At 40.2% G+C, this 15,662-nt stretch overlaps 1 pseudogene; it reads right to left on the bottom strand.

Annotated features, from left to right (window-relative positions):
• The window catches only part of LOC149747861 (uncharacterized), a 174,601-nt pseudogene extending 169,783 nt beyond the window's left edge, over positions 1-4,818 (bottom strand).
• Between the last annotated feature and the right edge of the window lie 10,844 nt (positions 4,819-15,662).

Consider the following 15,662-nt stretch of genomic DNA (forward strand, 5'->3'; position numbering starts at 1 on the left):
GGACCCGGGGACACCGAGTCCCGGCCGGGCCCCACCGTGTGGCGCTGGCTGCCGAAATCCCTCTAGTCCAGCTGCAAAAACCTTCCCGAAAACCCGGAGCTTCTCCGGCACAACTTCGGTCTCACCAGCCTCGTCCCCCACCGCACACTCCACCCAACCGCACACCCTTCCCACCGCGACGAATCAAAGCGCTCCCCGCGGGCGGCTACCTGTCCCTGGGGCCAGGGACCCCAAGTCTCACCTCATACAAAGGGCTGCGCGCGGGCGCCTGCGGGAGAGCCCGGGGAGCATGGCCCCAGCCAGTCCCTCCCGGAACTTTCCTGACATAGCACTTCTCTCCTCTGCTGCAGAAAGCGACGCTTCGAGGCAGAGGAGGAGGAGGAGGAGGAGGAGGAAGAGGAGGCGGGGATGGCGGTGGCGATCCAGGCGGCGGCGGCGGCGGCGGCGACGGCAGCTGGAGCAGAAAGTGAGGAGCATCGCGGCCGAGCGCCGCCGCCTCGCGATCTGCCGAGGGGTTCCGCCCCCAGGGTAACCGAGCTGCCTCTTAAAGGCGCCGCGTTTTAGGACGGTCGGCGAGGGGGGAGGAAGCAAGAAAATAGGGAGGGAGCCTGCAGACACGGAGAGATTCCAGGGGCCAGAACCCGGGCTGCCCCAGTCCTCCGCCTGGGCCAAAACAGGGCAAGTGCTGGGACCCGGCACCAGCGGGCCGCCCTCGCCGTTGGCTTGTGCCCACGACGGTGTTGGAACCTCGCCCCTTCTCCTAATCGCCCCATCCCCCTTAGGGGCTTGTCTTCCCGCCTCCACAGAGGCACCGCCCACACCTACGCCCCCGAAGCCCGTGCGCGCCGCTGGAGACTGCCCAGTGGAATTGCGTTTCCTCCCATGTTTCCTGCTTTTTCTTCCTGTCTCCAACACAGTGTTGAGAGTCCCCCACCACCACCAGGAGTGCAGGAGGCCGAAAAAACTAAAGACCAGCTGGGGTCCCTAGACTGACCCCTGAAGGTGTCACTGGTGTGTCAGGGGAGACTTACCAAATGCCCTGCTTTACCATGTGCTCTGTTCTCTTCCAATGGCCAATGGCCAGGTGGCCTCCAACTGGACGTCTTGAACTATTGACTTGCATCAGCAAAGACTGGCTGTAAAGATCACCAAACTGAATTCAGGAAGGCCCTTAAGAAAAGATATCAACCTTAAGATCTAAATGGTACTGGGAAATACTGCTTTCAAGTGACAAGTGATACTGTTTTTCCAGCTATCATCAACATTTGTGATCACTGCACAGCGGGATATGCCCAGTGTGGCGATGCCCAGAGACACAGCATCAGCAGCTATCAACACCCTAGGAAGTGACCACAGTAACAGTGGGTGTGGGTGTGGGCTTGTTTTTCTACCTCTTGACTGCAGCTCTTGCTTCTTCTTAGTACTGTGGGACCTCAGCACAGTCTTTGTGTTATTTGTACCCTGCCCAGCGTCCTCTGGCTGAGGTGGAGGTGGACAGGCAATTGAAGATTAAAATCCAGCCTGGGCTCCAAAGAATGGGGGTGCTGGGCGGGTGGGGACTCTGAGGGAGAGGTATTTTGTAATAGACACAAAGGCAGTCGCATCACTTGCCTAAGACTGGACCTCATTTTTTTCCTCTCCTGCCACTTGCTGTTGTGAAACAAGCACGTGTTAACTTGTGGAGGAAGACACCTGGAAGACCATGCGCAGAAGGTTGGAGAAACCTTTCTTACCAGGTGGAGAGGAAACGAATGTTGGGCTCTATAAAGCAGGAGACATGGCCCTGTTTAACCAAAGGACAAGATGAGAGAGGAGGTTAGCAGTGAGCAAGAGTGAAGCTATACTGGTTTTATGATAAACTCCTGTATAGTCAGGATAGTTGGATGTAATAGGTACCCTACTCAAACTGACTTTTGAAAGCCTACAGCAAAGGAGGTTGAAATATATTGACTCATATGCTTATAAATCCCAAGAGTAAAACTGGCTGAAAAAAACAATGCTTTTTAAAATCCTTGATTTTCTAGAGGGGTGGGATAGGGAGGATGGAAGGGAGGCTCAAGAGGGAGGGGATATGGGGATATATGTATACTTATAGCTGATTCACTTTGTTGTACAACAGAAACTAACACAACATTGTAAAGCAATTATATTCCAATAAAGATATGAAAATAAATAAGTTAATAAAATGTTGCTTTTTAAAAAAAAAGGTAAAAAAAATAAAAATCCTTGCTTTTCTCCAGGTGTTCAAAGAGTGTTAGGACTCTGTTTCTCTTCAAATCGTGGTTGTGCTTTCATTACACTGGCTTTATTTTCTCTAATCAGGGCCTAGACCTACAGCCCCAGGTTTTCCCCCTTGTCCCACCTCCTTAGCAAATGGTCCCATTAACAAGAAAGCAGGCCAAGGAATGAGTCTCATTGGACTTGCTTAGATTCTATGCCCGTCTCTGAACTAATCATTATAACCATGGATTGGTATAATTGGTATAATAATAAGCAGGTAAAGTCCATAGATGGTCTATTCCCCACACCTCCCATTCCTTAACACACACACATACACGCAGCACCTACCTCTCTGGCTACTCTGCCTATAGCCTCTGGTTCAGAAGAATGCAAGTAACTGACCCAGCCAGCCACATCCTTTCACCTCAGAAGCCACTCGGAAGGGCCTCAGTGATGTTAACAAACCACTTGCAAACAAACAATACCTAAACTGTAATTGTATTCAATAATTTTTTCCCTAAATCATGCTACCTCTGCCTCCACACGCCCCCGCCCAACCCCACATTGTTAAGCCTTGTGTTATTATGTGATCAACTCATAATAATATAAAGAGTCCATGGATATTTCTTGCTACCCATATATTCATTCAACTTGAAAAAGAAATGCGGCCTATGAATAATCACATATCAGAATCCAAATGACCCAGGGCCCAATTCCATTTCCAAACTCCAGTAAGTTCTTCTTTATCTTTTCAGAGATAGCACAGAGGAGTTTATATTTTGCCTACCAAAACTGCCGAATAATTTCAGCCTTTTTTCTTCCCACGTGAGAACTTTCCTTTGGTTGCTCATAAAAATGTTTAATGTATTCTTCACTTCTGTATTTATAGAAGAAGTTCATAGATATTATACACAAATAGACTTAAAAACCTGGAGGAAACTTTAGGATTAACCTAAAACAGCCCCCTTCGTTTTAAGGAGGAAGAAATAAAACGTAAGAGGTTGACTTGCCTAGGGTCACAAGACAGTTTTTAGCTTTTGTGATCTGCCCTGCTCTGTGCTAGGCATCTCGAAAAGTATAGAAGCAAAAGCATGCAACATGATCACTGCCTTCAGAGTGGTTAAATTTAGTCAAGGAGACATAACCATCTAAGATATAGGACAATTACAGAGCATCACAGTATATCACATGATTTAGTGTAAAAAAAATAAAAGTGTGATGAGCTCTGCGTGTTAGCTATGGCACTGAAATAAGAGACACAATGAGCTGAAGTAGTCTGGGAAATGCTTTTCAGCCAGGAACCAACCTGATGGCCTTTTAAAAATGCAGAGAAAAAACATAATGGTTTTCCGGGTAAGAAGAGAAAATATGAGCAGGATTGAGGGGGAAAAGATCTTGCCATGTGTTTGGAACTGAAAGGAAATCTGCACTGTCATGGTTTATGAGTGTTTCAAACAGCAGGTCATGAAATCATTTTAGTAGGTTTTGACTAGTATTTTTTTAATTAAAATAAAAATATTAAAGTGCATCACACTTAATAAGATTATTTGTTGAACTTATGTTTCATTATCTTCTGTGTTCTAAGTTATGATGTAAATTTCATTTCATACTTCTGGTCACTTTCAAAAATATTTCAAAACACATAGTTCTGAATCCAGATAGAATGAGTGTGAAACTCTTTGTAGCAAAACAGTGAGTGAATAACGTCTCTCCAAGCGTCATTTTCCTTATATGCAGGAGATTTCCAGCGCAGTCTTTTGCACAGAGTAAGACCTTTAAATGGTACCTCTTGTTTGCTGGCTAGATTGAAGATTTTCAGCCCTGGCTGCATATTAGAATCACCTAAAGAGATTTTTCAGAATACCAATGCCTGGAACCCACCCTCAGAGACCCAGACTCAGTTCTGGGGTAGAGTCCAGGCATCAGTAAGTTTAAAAGCTGCCCAGGTACAGTCATGGCTGCAAACCCATGGGCTGGACCCATAACTGAACACATCTAGCACCTGAGAAGCTTGGTGATATGCTGTCTCTCTTCAAGAGGCATATTCACCTTCTTGCTTTAGGTTTCTAATTCTTTACCAAACAATAGATAGCATACTACTTAGTCAGCAGAATTCTAACTACTTTCTGCTCTGAAAGTCCTCAACTGTGGTGCAATCCACTCACGGTTTATCTCAGTCAATAACACAGCATGGATCCTGAGTCATAATCTCTTATGTGTCTCTCCACATGTACAATTTATGGTCAGTTATCAGCATATAATAGTTTCTGGAGGTGCTAAAAAGCAGTGCCACCAAAAATTCCCTAAGGAAGAAGAAAAGGGCTAGAAGCAAATGGCATTGGAAATCCATAAGCTAAATAATTAGCAAATGACTCATTACATTTCAGCTATTTTCACCCTGATTTTTAATAGTTTAGGTTCTAAATATAGTAATTAGTGATGTGCTTTTTGTAATTTTACATTCAGTAATCCCTAAGTGTTCATATCTCATACATTTTCCCTTGTACAGTCAATTTCTTTGTGTACGAAGCAGGAGAAGCTTTCTTCAAATACAGATTGTCCAAGAGATTCAGAACCACTGGTATTCTGCCTAGTCATTTTGTCTATGTAGATCTTGACTTTTTTTTCTGGTTGGACAAAGGAAGTAAATGTAGCATAATTTTGAACCTTGCCAATAAGAGAGAGCAACTAAGTAAGAAAGAAAAAGAAAAAAACTAAACCTCAAAATCCAACACCCAGACATTATGTGTGTCATGATATGACAAAATCAGTACCCAGAACCAATATAAGGTCTTCTTGCCTGAATCTAATCAAGCCTCTAGACCTAATAAGAAATACAAGGGACAAAGGATCAAGTTTAAAAACCACCTCAAGGAAGCAATCAGTCAAATCTAGAATGTTGAACAGTCAATAAGAAAAATGACCTTGCTTCTCTATCAAATCAATCGCATGGAAAAGCAGGGGACCAATTATAAAAGAGTGAAAGAGATTTAAGAATCATAATCATGAAATGCAATGTGTGGACTTTGTGTTCTCTTTTGACCAAAGCACCTATGAAACGAACCCTTGGGACAGTCAGGAAAATCAGATTATAGACTAAGTCCAGTATTAGGTACTATAAATGAATTATTCTTAATATTGTTAGATGTGATAATGGCATAACAATTATGTGTAAAACAGAAATGTCATCAGATGTACATACTGAAGAATTTTGTAATCCTGCAAAAAAAAATGGAAGGAGGAATAGATGAAAAATGATTGATAATTTTTGAAGCTGGGGGACAGATACATGGAGGTTTATTATCTTATACTTCCCATTATTGTGTATATTTGGAAAGTCCCCTAATAAAGTTATTTTTTTTAAAAAAAACTTGTCTTTGATGTATTTGATGTTGAGTTGACCTTTTATTAAAATCCTTCTCTTGGTTTTGCCAATAGGGCAGTGATAAATATATGTCAGTGTGGGCCTTGGTGCATCTTGAGTATCTTTAGAAACAAGGATTTAGGCTCAAAAGTCTTTTATTATAATATTTTTGGCCAGTATTTACTGGTCACATTCAAAGCATTGTTCAAGTCAGTGCACACTGGAGACAAAGCTCCAAAGCCAATCCTTTTGCTAAGGGATCCCTCAGGGGCATAGGGTTGGACAAAAAGAGGGCCTCTGTGGGAAGAGTACTCAACTACCCAGCACAGCTTGCCCTCTGTATTACACGTGCCTGCTCTACAAGTGTCTCTGTGCCCCAATAACTATCTCCAATGACTAGCTTTGGTTGCCTCCACCTTGGAATGTCCATGGTAAAGTCTACAGGTAAGTCCATAGAGACTAACTGCCTGGATGTTCCTATTTTTTGGTAAGCGGTAGTGGAGACATGATCTCTTAGCCTTTTCCCTGCCCCAACTTTACCCCATCACACTATTTCCCACCCCCTAGAGCAGGTGCACACTCACACACGAACGTACGGACACACACATACCAAGTAAACTTTGCAGTGGTAAGATGCAGCAGGCCAAGACCAGTGAGAGGAGATAGAGAGCAGCCATTCAGCCTGCTTTCAGTCTATGTCTTAGGCCAGTGTTTCTCCAACACTGGTGTCTGGATGTCTATTGGCATATGATTTCACTTTAGAAGAGGGTAACCTTTACTATGTGTATTTAATTTGTTATGAATTAGAAAATATAACGAGCACATCAGTTTCCTGGGTATTACTTCTCACATCAGTTTCCTGGGTATTACTTCTTCAGATGAAGCTAAGTTTTAAAAAATATCAGTTAAAAAAAAACTAAATGAACAAAAGTATGGCTACTTTGAGGATATGACCAAATTTGCAAAGGCGTTTCATAGACAACTAAGAGTTTTGAAATTCTACCTTTATAGAAGCAGAAAGAGGTTTCACAGCTCACACAATGCTAGCCCAATTGAGCAGGAGCTTCACTAGAAGTGCAAGGTAGTGCAGTAGGTAAGTAAATCCTTTGCCATTTAATAATCACAAGTTCTACTTCTAGTGCCACCATGATGAAGGGACACAAGGCGATTATTTAACCTCTTTAACCCTCACTTTCTTCATCTGTAAATTGAAAATAAGAATGAAGTGTAACGAGTATTAAGACATTCATCTAAAACACTTAACAGTCTCCAACACAAAGTTAATGTCAGTGCATGTTAGAGCCATCACTAAAGGCACAGAGTTTGTGTTTCCTAGGTATTCTTTTATCTCATTCCCTTTTAGAAAGTTGTGGAATAGTAGGCAGCTGATTTGAAAATTTTCCATTCAGAAACATAACTAACAATATTCAATGTCAGTGCCACTGACTGTAAGTAGTTTTTTTCAGCACGAATTTTTTAACAAGTGAAGTGGTTATTACCCTGCTGATAGTAAGTTTTATCACCTTTTTATCTCTCTCTCTCTCTCTCTCTCTCTCTCTCTCTCTCGTTTTTTGTGGGGTTTTTTTTGGCTGCGCTGCAAGGCTTGCGGAATCTAAGTTCCCCAACCAGGGACTGAACCTGGGCCCTTGGCAATGAAAACATGGAGTCCTAACCACTGGACCACCAGGGAATTCCCATTTTATCTCTTTTGTAATCAATCACTCATTTTTCATACAATTGATATTTTTAAAAACAATTATACTTGGCCCTTGCAAAGAACTTTTAAAGAATATTTAGAAGTTATAAAATCTCAGTATTTTAGTTTTTTAAAAATACAATAAACATTTGGTTGAGTTAAAAGGGATGTTGTTCAAATTTTTTGGTTTTCTTGAAGTAAGCAAAAATCCTCCATTTTAGAACAAAAATCACTAAAAGAAAACAATTATTCTCAAAATTAGTATATAAAATCATTTTGGTTCCTTATTTTACATAATTATTTGACATATAATATTCACCTTCTGAAGGTTTTCTGCTGATGTTAGATATGTAACTTATATAGATAATGGGCAAGTAATAAATTAATATATGAATAGAAATAAAAATGTTGAATAAGCTCACTGTGGTGGCTATTAAAATTCACTCAACTGTCCTACTGCTGGAATCCACATCACTGTCGGCCTAAAGATCCACCACTGCGTTCACTGGGGCCACACTTCCCTGGGCCTGCACTCAGCCAATGACAAAGAATGGCTGGGGAAATAGTGTGGGCCCAGTCCTGCGCACCTGGGACTCCTCTAACATGTAACTTTGGCTCCAGGACTCATCATCAGCCTGGTCAAACTTTCTCAGAATTGTGCTGCAGTCTGAGATTCTTTATAGCCAGTCCTCCTTCCTTCCCTCTCTCCAGGCACAGGTGTGAGAACTGCATCATGCTCAGAAGTCTCCCCCGCCTTCCTCCTTCCTCTTCTTTACCTTTCACTGATATATCCACCAATATATGTGGCAAAACTTATCCCATCTTGGTGCCTGCTTCTTGGTGGGCAAAGACAAACAAACTCAGGTAACATGAATTTGACAGTTAAGAAACAAAAATAAGAGCATAATTGAGATTTAATTAGAAAGGGTAGGGAAGTTGTAGTACAGCCAGCCTAGGGACATGAGGAAATAGTGTATACTTCTTTTTCTCAATACAGGAAGACTTCCTTGAAGGACCATCATGTACATTACCTGCGAAACAGTGAGAAGCCATCTGCAACTTTGAGAAAGGTGTGACATAGTTACAATGAAGCAGAGACCAGCATTAAGGACTGCCTGGAAAAGAGAACTAAAGATGTTAGCCATAGGAGAGAGAAAGATAAGAATATGAAACAGAATACAAATAAATGGAAAGATATCCCATGCCTTGGGTTGGAAGAATTAATACTGTGAAAATGGCCATACTACCCAAAGCAATCTATAGATTTAATGCGATCCCTATCAAAATACCCATGACATTTTTCACAGAACTAGGATAAATAATCCTAAAATTTATATGGAGCCACAAAAGACCCCAAACTGCCAAAGCAATCTTGAGAAAAAAAGAACAAAGGTAGAGGCATAACCCTCCCAGACTTCAGACTATACTACAAAGATACAGTAATCAAAACAGCATGGTACTGGCATGAAAATAGGCACATAGATGAGTGGAACAGAATAGAGAGCCCAGAAATAAACCTTCACACTTATGACCAATTAATCTAAGATGAAGGAGGCAAGAATATACAATGGAGAAAAGATAGTCTCTTCAATAAGTGGTGCTGGGAAAACTGGACAGCTACATGTAAAAGAATAAAAGTAGAATATTTTCCCATACCTTATACAAAAATAAACTCAAAATGGATCATAGACCTAAATGTAAGACCTGAAACCATAAAGCTACTAGAAAAGAACATATATAGATCACTCTTTGACATAAATCAGAGCAATATTTTTTTTGGATCTATTTCCTAAGGCAAAAGAAAGAAAAGTAGAAACAAACCAATGGGACCTAATTAAACTTGAAAGATTTTCACAGTAAAGGAAACCATCGACAAAATGAAAAGAAAACTTACGGAATGGGAGAAAATATTTGCAAATTATATGACCAACAAGAGATTAATATACCAAATACATAAATAGCTCATACAACTCTATATCAAAAAAAAACAATCAAAAAAATGGGCAGAAGATCTAAATAGACATTTTTCCAGAGAAGACCTATAGATGGCTAACAGGCATATGAAAAGATGCTCAACATCGTGAATTATTTGAGAAATGCAAATCAAAACCACAGTGAGCTATCACCTAACACCTGTCAGAATGGCTATCATCAAAAAGTCTACAAATAACAAATGTTAGAGAAGATGTGGAGAAAAGGGAACCCTTGTACACTGTTAACGGGAATGTAAATAGGTGCAGCCACTATGGAAAACAGCAAGGAGGTTCCTGAAAAAACTAAAAATACAATTATCGTATGAATCAATTCCACTCCTGGGTATATATCTGGAAAAACCCAAAAACACTAATTCAAAAAGATACGTGCACCCCAATAGTCATAGCAGGACTATTTACAATAGTCAAGATATAGAAGCAACCCAAGTGTCATTCAACAGACACTAGTGGATTACATATATCTATATATGGAATATGTCTTAGCCATAAAAAAGAATGAAATTCTGCCATTTGCAGCAACATGGATGGACCTAGAAAATATTATGTTTAGTGAAATAAGTCAGACAGAGAAAAACAAATACTGGATGATATCTCTTATAGGTGGAATCTAAAAAATAATACAAATGAATGTACATGCTAAACAGAAACAGACTCACAGACACAGAAAACAAACTAGTGGTTGCAAATGGAGGGAGGAGGAACGAATTAGGAGTATGGGATTAGCAGACACAAACTACTATTCATAAAATAGATAAGCAACAAGGATATATTGTACAGCACAGGGAATTATAGCCATTATCTTGTAATAACTTTTAATGGTGCATAATCTGTAAAAATACTGAATCACTATGCTGTACGCCTGAAACTAATATAATATTGTAAATCAAATATAACTTCAATTAAAAAAAAGAATATGAAACAGAAAAAGTGAAAACTAGTGTAGGATTACTGTTTTGGTAAGTCAAAGCAATAATAGCAGTGCCAACTAGAGGAAGAGAAAGAAAAGAACTATTTCCAACTCCTATGGGAAGGGGTTGGGGGAAAGTGAAGGGATCACTGAATCAGAAGTCTCCCTAAGTAGGAATGTGTCACTGTTCAGGAGAATAAGTGATGAGGCCAGTTGATATAAGCAAGGCTGTTAAGTCTTAGATGACAAACGTGCCAGAATATTCCAGAAGGGAGAAGCTGGATTGCATGGACAGGGGGTGAGATGTTATTGCTCCTGAGAGGAACAAGGAGAGAGAGAGTGAAAAGCCAAAGAGAGGAGGAAGAAAGAGAGGGAGAAGGCCTGAAACTAGACGAGGGAAGGATCCATGAAATTCACCAGCGGTGGAGTTCTCAAAGGACGTTGTAAGATTCGTGATAAGAGCTATTCTGCTTTTAGCCATTTGTGCTTTTAGAACCCAGACCACTCCTTCATCTTCTCTCCAGAAATGCATTAAAGTCTGACTAAGTTGCAAATAATTTTAGGACAATTGTTTTTGGTTGGTGTTTGTTTACTTAAAGATAATTCATAGCTGAAATCCCTACTTAGGTTTACATGGTACAGACTAGAGTATCTAAAAAAGCAGAAGCAGGACTTCCCTGGTGGCGCAGTGGTTAAGGATCCATCTACCAATGCAGAGGACACGGGTTCGATCCCTGGTCCAGGAAGATCCCACATGCCGCAGAACAATTAAGCCCATGCACCACAACTACTCAGCCCACACGCTACAACTACTGAAGCCCACATGCTCTAGGGCCCGCATGCCGGAACTACTGAGCCTGCGTGCTGCAACTACTGAAGCCAATGCACCTAGAGCCCATGCTCCACAACAAGAGAAACCACTGCAATGAGAAGCCCACGCACCACAACGTAGAGTAGCCCCCACTCGCTGCAACTAGAGAAAGCCTGCACTCAGCAACGAAGACCCAACATAGCCAATAAATAAATAAATAAATAATAAAAAATAAAATAAAATAAAATAAAATAAAAAAGCAGAAGCCTGGGATGTAGATGTGAGCATAAGAGCTTAAGTCCTTCAGGAATTTTCAGAACTCTTGAGAAGGCTTTAGACTTCCATGGTCATGAATTTGGAAGGTTCCATTTGATATTTGAATTACATTTACTATTATACAATAGAATTCTCAAATTCACCTCATAAAAACACCTTTATGTTTTACAGTTAAGGAACTTGAGGCATATAAAAAGCCTCAGTTCCTTTAAATGCATATCCTGACAAGAATTTGAGTGCAAGAAGTTAATTTAGGAGGTGGGAAAATGAGACAGAAGGGAAGAAAATCATTAAAGGGTATGTTTCCACCATGTGCAACTAGAATTAGTACTGCTGAGAAACTCTGGAGCCAGGGCAGAGCTAGTCCTTCAGAGTTAGCATGCCCAAGGATGAGGGAGCTGGGATATTTAGCTCCTGTCAGGCGCTAGTTGAGTAGGGAGTGGTAATTCTCTGGAACATCCATCTATCCTGTGCTGGGAACGAACTGACTCCAGAGGTGGGAAAGAGCCCTCAGGCAGAGAATAAGGTTCTGACAGTCAGAAGTGTAGCTAGCTTGCATGCAAGTATTACTTGACAAGGGGATTGAGTAGGGCAATCACAGCATCTTCTACATGTAGGTAAAGAGGCTTGCAGGGAGTCTCACAGAAGAGTCACAGAGTCAGGACCAGGGACAGCATGGCCTGGGAGTGGGTGGGTGGAGACGGGTGTATAACTGGTTAAGAGTTAGGCAGACCTAAGTATGAATCCCAGCCCTGTTCTCTAGATTCTGGGCAACCATAGAAACTTACTTAGCCATTCTGATCTTCAATCGCCTCATTTGTAAAATGGGGATAACTAGTTTGTAGGGTTGGTGAAAACGGAATAAAGAAAATAAGAAATTGCCTAGAACAGAGAAGATGACACAATAAATGGTAACTAATATTAATGAGTTATTATTTTATTAAGTGCAATAAACTTGAGGGGGACATAAATAGAAAACAAAAGGAAAAAGCTTTCTTCTTTTCCTCCCACCACTGCCTTCAGCCATGCTATAGGGAATCTCCCCCTCTTACCTCTGGACCATAGGTCAAGCAGAGCCCTCTGCTCTCTGGTCAGTTTCAGTTATTAACATTTTTCAATGACTCTAAGATATATTGGTTTGAAATCAAGACATGTCTTCCAATCTAATGAATCTTAGACTTGATGTAGTACTGAAAACAGGACTCTTTTGGGGAAGGAAAACTAATTTTTCATATATTTAAATGCCTAGCCTAAGGATGATATAATGTGGATAGATATTGAAGCTAGAGTAGAGGTATGTAGAATTATTGTATTATTCTCTCTACTTCTGTTTGAAAACTTTCATCACACAAAAATTTATTAAAGTTTATTACAGTCTGATTAAAACTTTGAATTCATACCCAATACTTCTTAAAAATTAGATCAGAAAAGTTAGATTTTCATGAGTTTATTTTTTAAAGGGATATGAAAATAAAATGAGTTGTATTATTTTCTTCTTTCTTATTTTTGTTAGTTTCTATAACCAGTTAGCCTTGTTGTGGCATACAGGGATATAAGCATAAATCAACACAATTTAATCAAATTACATTTGATGAAAATTTAGTAAATAAACATTCAACAGGATGGGGGAAAAAGAAAGGGGAAGAGGTACATTTTTTCAGGTTCACAGGGCCCTAGTTAAGAGTATATTTCTATAATGACTTACTACTAAGAGGGACAATAGTGGGGACAGAATGAACTTAAGGTCAAAATTAAAAGTTCTCAGGCTTTTTTCTGGATACATCATATGTATCTTGTCTTTTTAGATTAGTGCTCCACGAGATTTGAAAAGTAACTTTAAAGTCAGATCCACTTCCTTTTCATCAATACCATTACAGCAAGTAGAATCTGGGTGAAGCAAGTTTTAGAATTAAATAGTAGTTTTTCCTTTTAAAATTGTCATAAAGAAATTTATTGACATTAAATTCTTAGGTCTGAAGCAACTGACAAGGGATTAATCTCCAAAATATATAAACAGCTCATGCAGCTCAATGTCAAAAAAACAAACAACCCAATCAAAACATGGGCAGAAGACCTGGATAGACATTTCTCCAAAGAAGACATACAGATGGCCACGACACACATGAAAAGCTGCTCAACATCACTAATTATTAGAGAAATGCAAATCAAAACTACAACGAGGTATCACCTCACACTGGTCAGAATAGCCATCATCAAAAAATCTACAAACAATAATTGCTGGAGAGGGTGTGGAGAAAAGGGAACCCTCTTACACTGTTGGTGGGAATGCAAATTGATACAGCCACTATGGAGAACATTATGGAGGCTTCTTAAAAAAACTAAAAATAGAACTACTATATGACCCAGCAATCCTACTCCTGGGCATATACCCAGAGAAAACCATAATTCCAAAATATACATGCACCCCAATGTTCATTGCAGCACTATTTACAATAGCCAGGATATGGAAGAAACCTAAATGTCCATCAACAGAGAAATGGAAAAAGAAGATGTGGTACATATATACAGTGGAACATTACTCAGCCATAAGAAGGAACAAAACTGTGCCACATGGGTGGATCTAGAGAGTATCATACGGAGTGAAGTAAGTCAGACAGAGAAAAACAAACATCATATACTAACACATATATGTGGAATCTAGAAAAATGCTACAGATTAACCTATTTGCAAAGCAGAAATATAGACACAGGCATAGAGAACAAACGTATGGACACGAAGCGGGGAAAATTGGGGGTGGGATGAATTGGGAGACTGGGATTGACATATATACAGTACTATGTATAAAAGAGGTAACTAATGAGAACCTACTGTATAGCACAGGGAACTCTACTCAGCGCTCTGTGGTGACCTAAATTGGAAGGAAATCCAAAAAGGCGGGGATATATGTATATGCATAGCTGATTCACTTTGCTGTACAGCAGAAATTAACACAACATTGTAAAGCAACTATACTCCAATAAAAATTATTTTTAGAAAAAAGGCTTAGGTCCCTGAAAACATAGGAGGAGGGATAATGTAGAATATTCACAGATAAGAATAAAGTAATTGTTTAGAATTTTAAGGTTATTGCACAATATATCTCTCACTCACAGCAATTCTTCCTCTAGACCAGTTCTTCCTTCAGTCATATATTCAGTGCCAAGGGCTATTGGAAGTTAGGAGTGAACAAAACAGTCAAAACTCCTAGGTCCATCCATGTTGCTTCAAATGGCAATATTTTATTCTTTTATGGCTGAGTAATATTCCATTGTGTGTGTGTCTATATATGTGTATATATAATGTGTATATACATGTAAAATAGACAAGCAACACGGGTTACTATATAGCACAGGGAACTATATTCAATATCTTGTAATAACCTATAATGGAAAATAATCAAAATATATATAGATATAACTGAATCACTTTGCTGTACACCTGAAACTAACACAATATCGTAAATCAGTATACTTCAATCAAAAAACAAACAAACTCCTGCCTTCAAGTAGCTTACATTCTCCTGGGGAGAGACAGACAAGAAATACAATAAATAAGTGAAGTGTACAGTATGTTAGGAGGTGATACTGTGGAGAAAAAGTAGAGAAGGGCGAACAAGGGGGCTGGAGGAGCAATTAATAAAATTACTGCAGAGTGGTCAGGGCAGTGTCTATCTGGGGAAAAGTGCCCCAGGCAGGAGGAACATCAAGGCCATGCCTCTGGTTGAGAGGCTGGAATAGTCAAAGAACAGCCAGGAGATCAGTGCACCTGGAGAAGAGGAGGGGAATAGATGAGGTCAGTGTCTTTTGAAATGAGCTCCAAATTAGTTCCTTAGTCAGTTTGGGAAATTCTATAGTCTCTGTTTCCCTTGGAGAATCACAATGTCCTCTGCATATTAAATGCTCTAGGAAGTCCTGCCAAAAGCAACCTGTTTAATATTTATAACACATGCAGTGGGTGGAATGCTTGTGTCCCCCCCAAATTCATATGTTGAAATCCTAACACTCAAAGTGACAGTATTAGGAGATGGGGCCTTTGGGACGTGACTAGGTCATGAGGGTGACACCCTTCTGAACGGGATTAGTGCCCTTTATAAAAGGACCCCAGAGGGCTCTCTCACTCTCTTTCTGCCATGTGAAAGCACAGTGAGAAGACAGCTGGCTATGAACTAGGAATCAGCCCCCTATCAGACATTGAATCTGCAGACTCCTTAATCTTGGACTTCCCAGCCTCCAGAATGGTGAGAAATAAATGTTTGTTGTTTAAGTCCCCCAGTCTCTGGGATTTTTGTTATAGCAACCTGAGCAGACCAAAACAATTCAGCCTTTCTCAAACTTTCCTGACCACAGATCTATTCTGTGCCCAGCACCTGTTTTTTGAAATACATATTTTGTAAA

The sequence above is a fragment of the Delphinapterus leucas genome, chromosome 12, assembly GCF_059928025.1.
Source record: "Delphinapterus leucas isolate spDelLeu-1000000601 "Yukka" chromosome 12, BTC_Dleu_Yukka2, whole genome shotgun sequence".
Classification (NCBI taxonomy): Eukaryota; Metazoa; Chordata; class Mammalia; order Artiodactyla; family Monodontidae; genus Delphinapterus; species Delphinapterus leucas.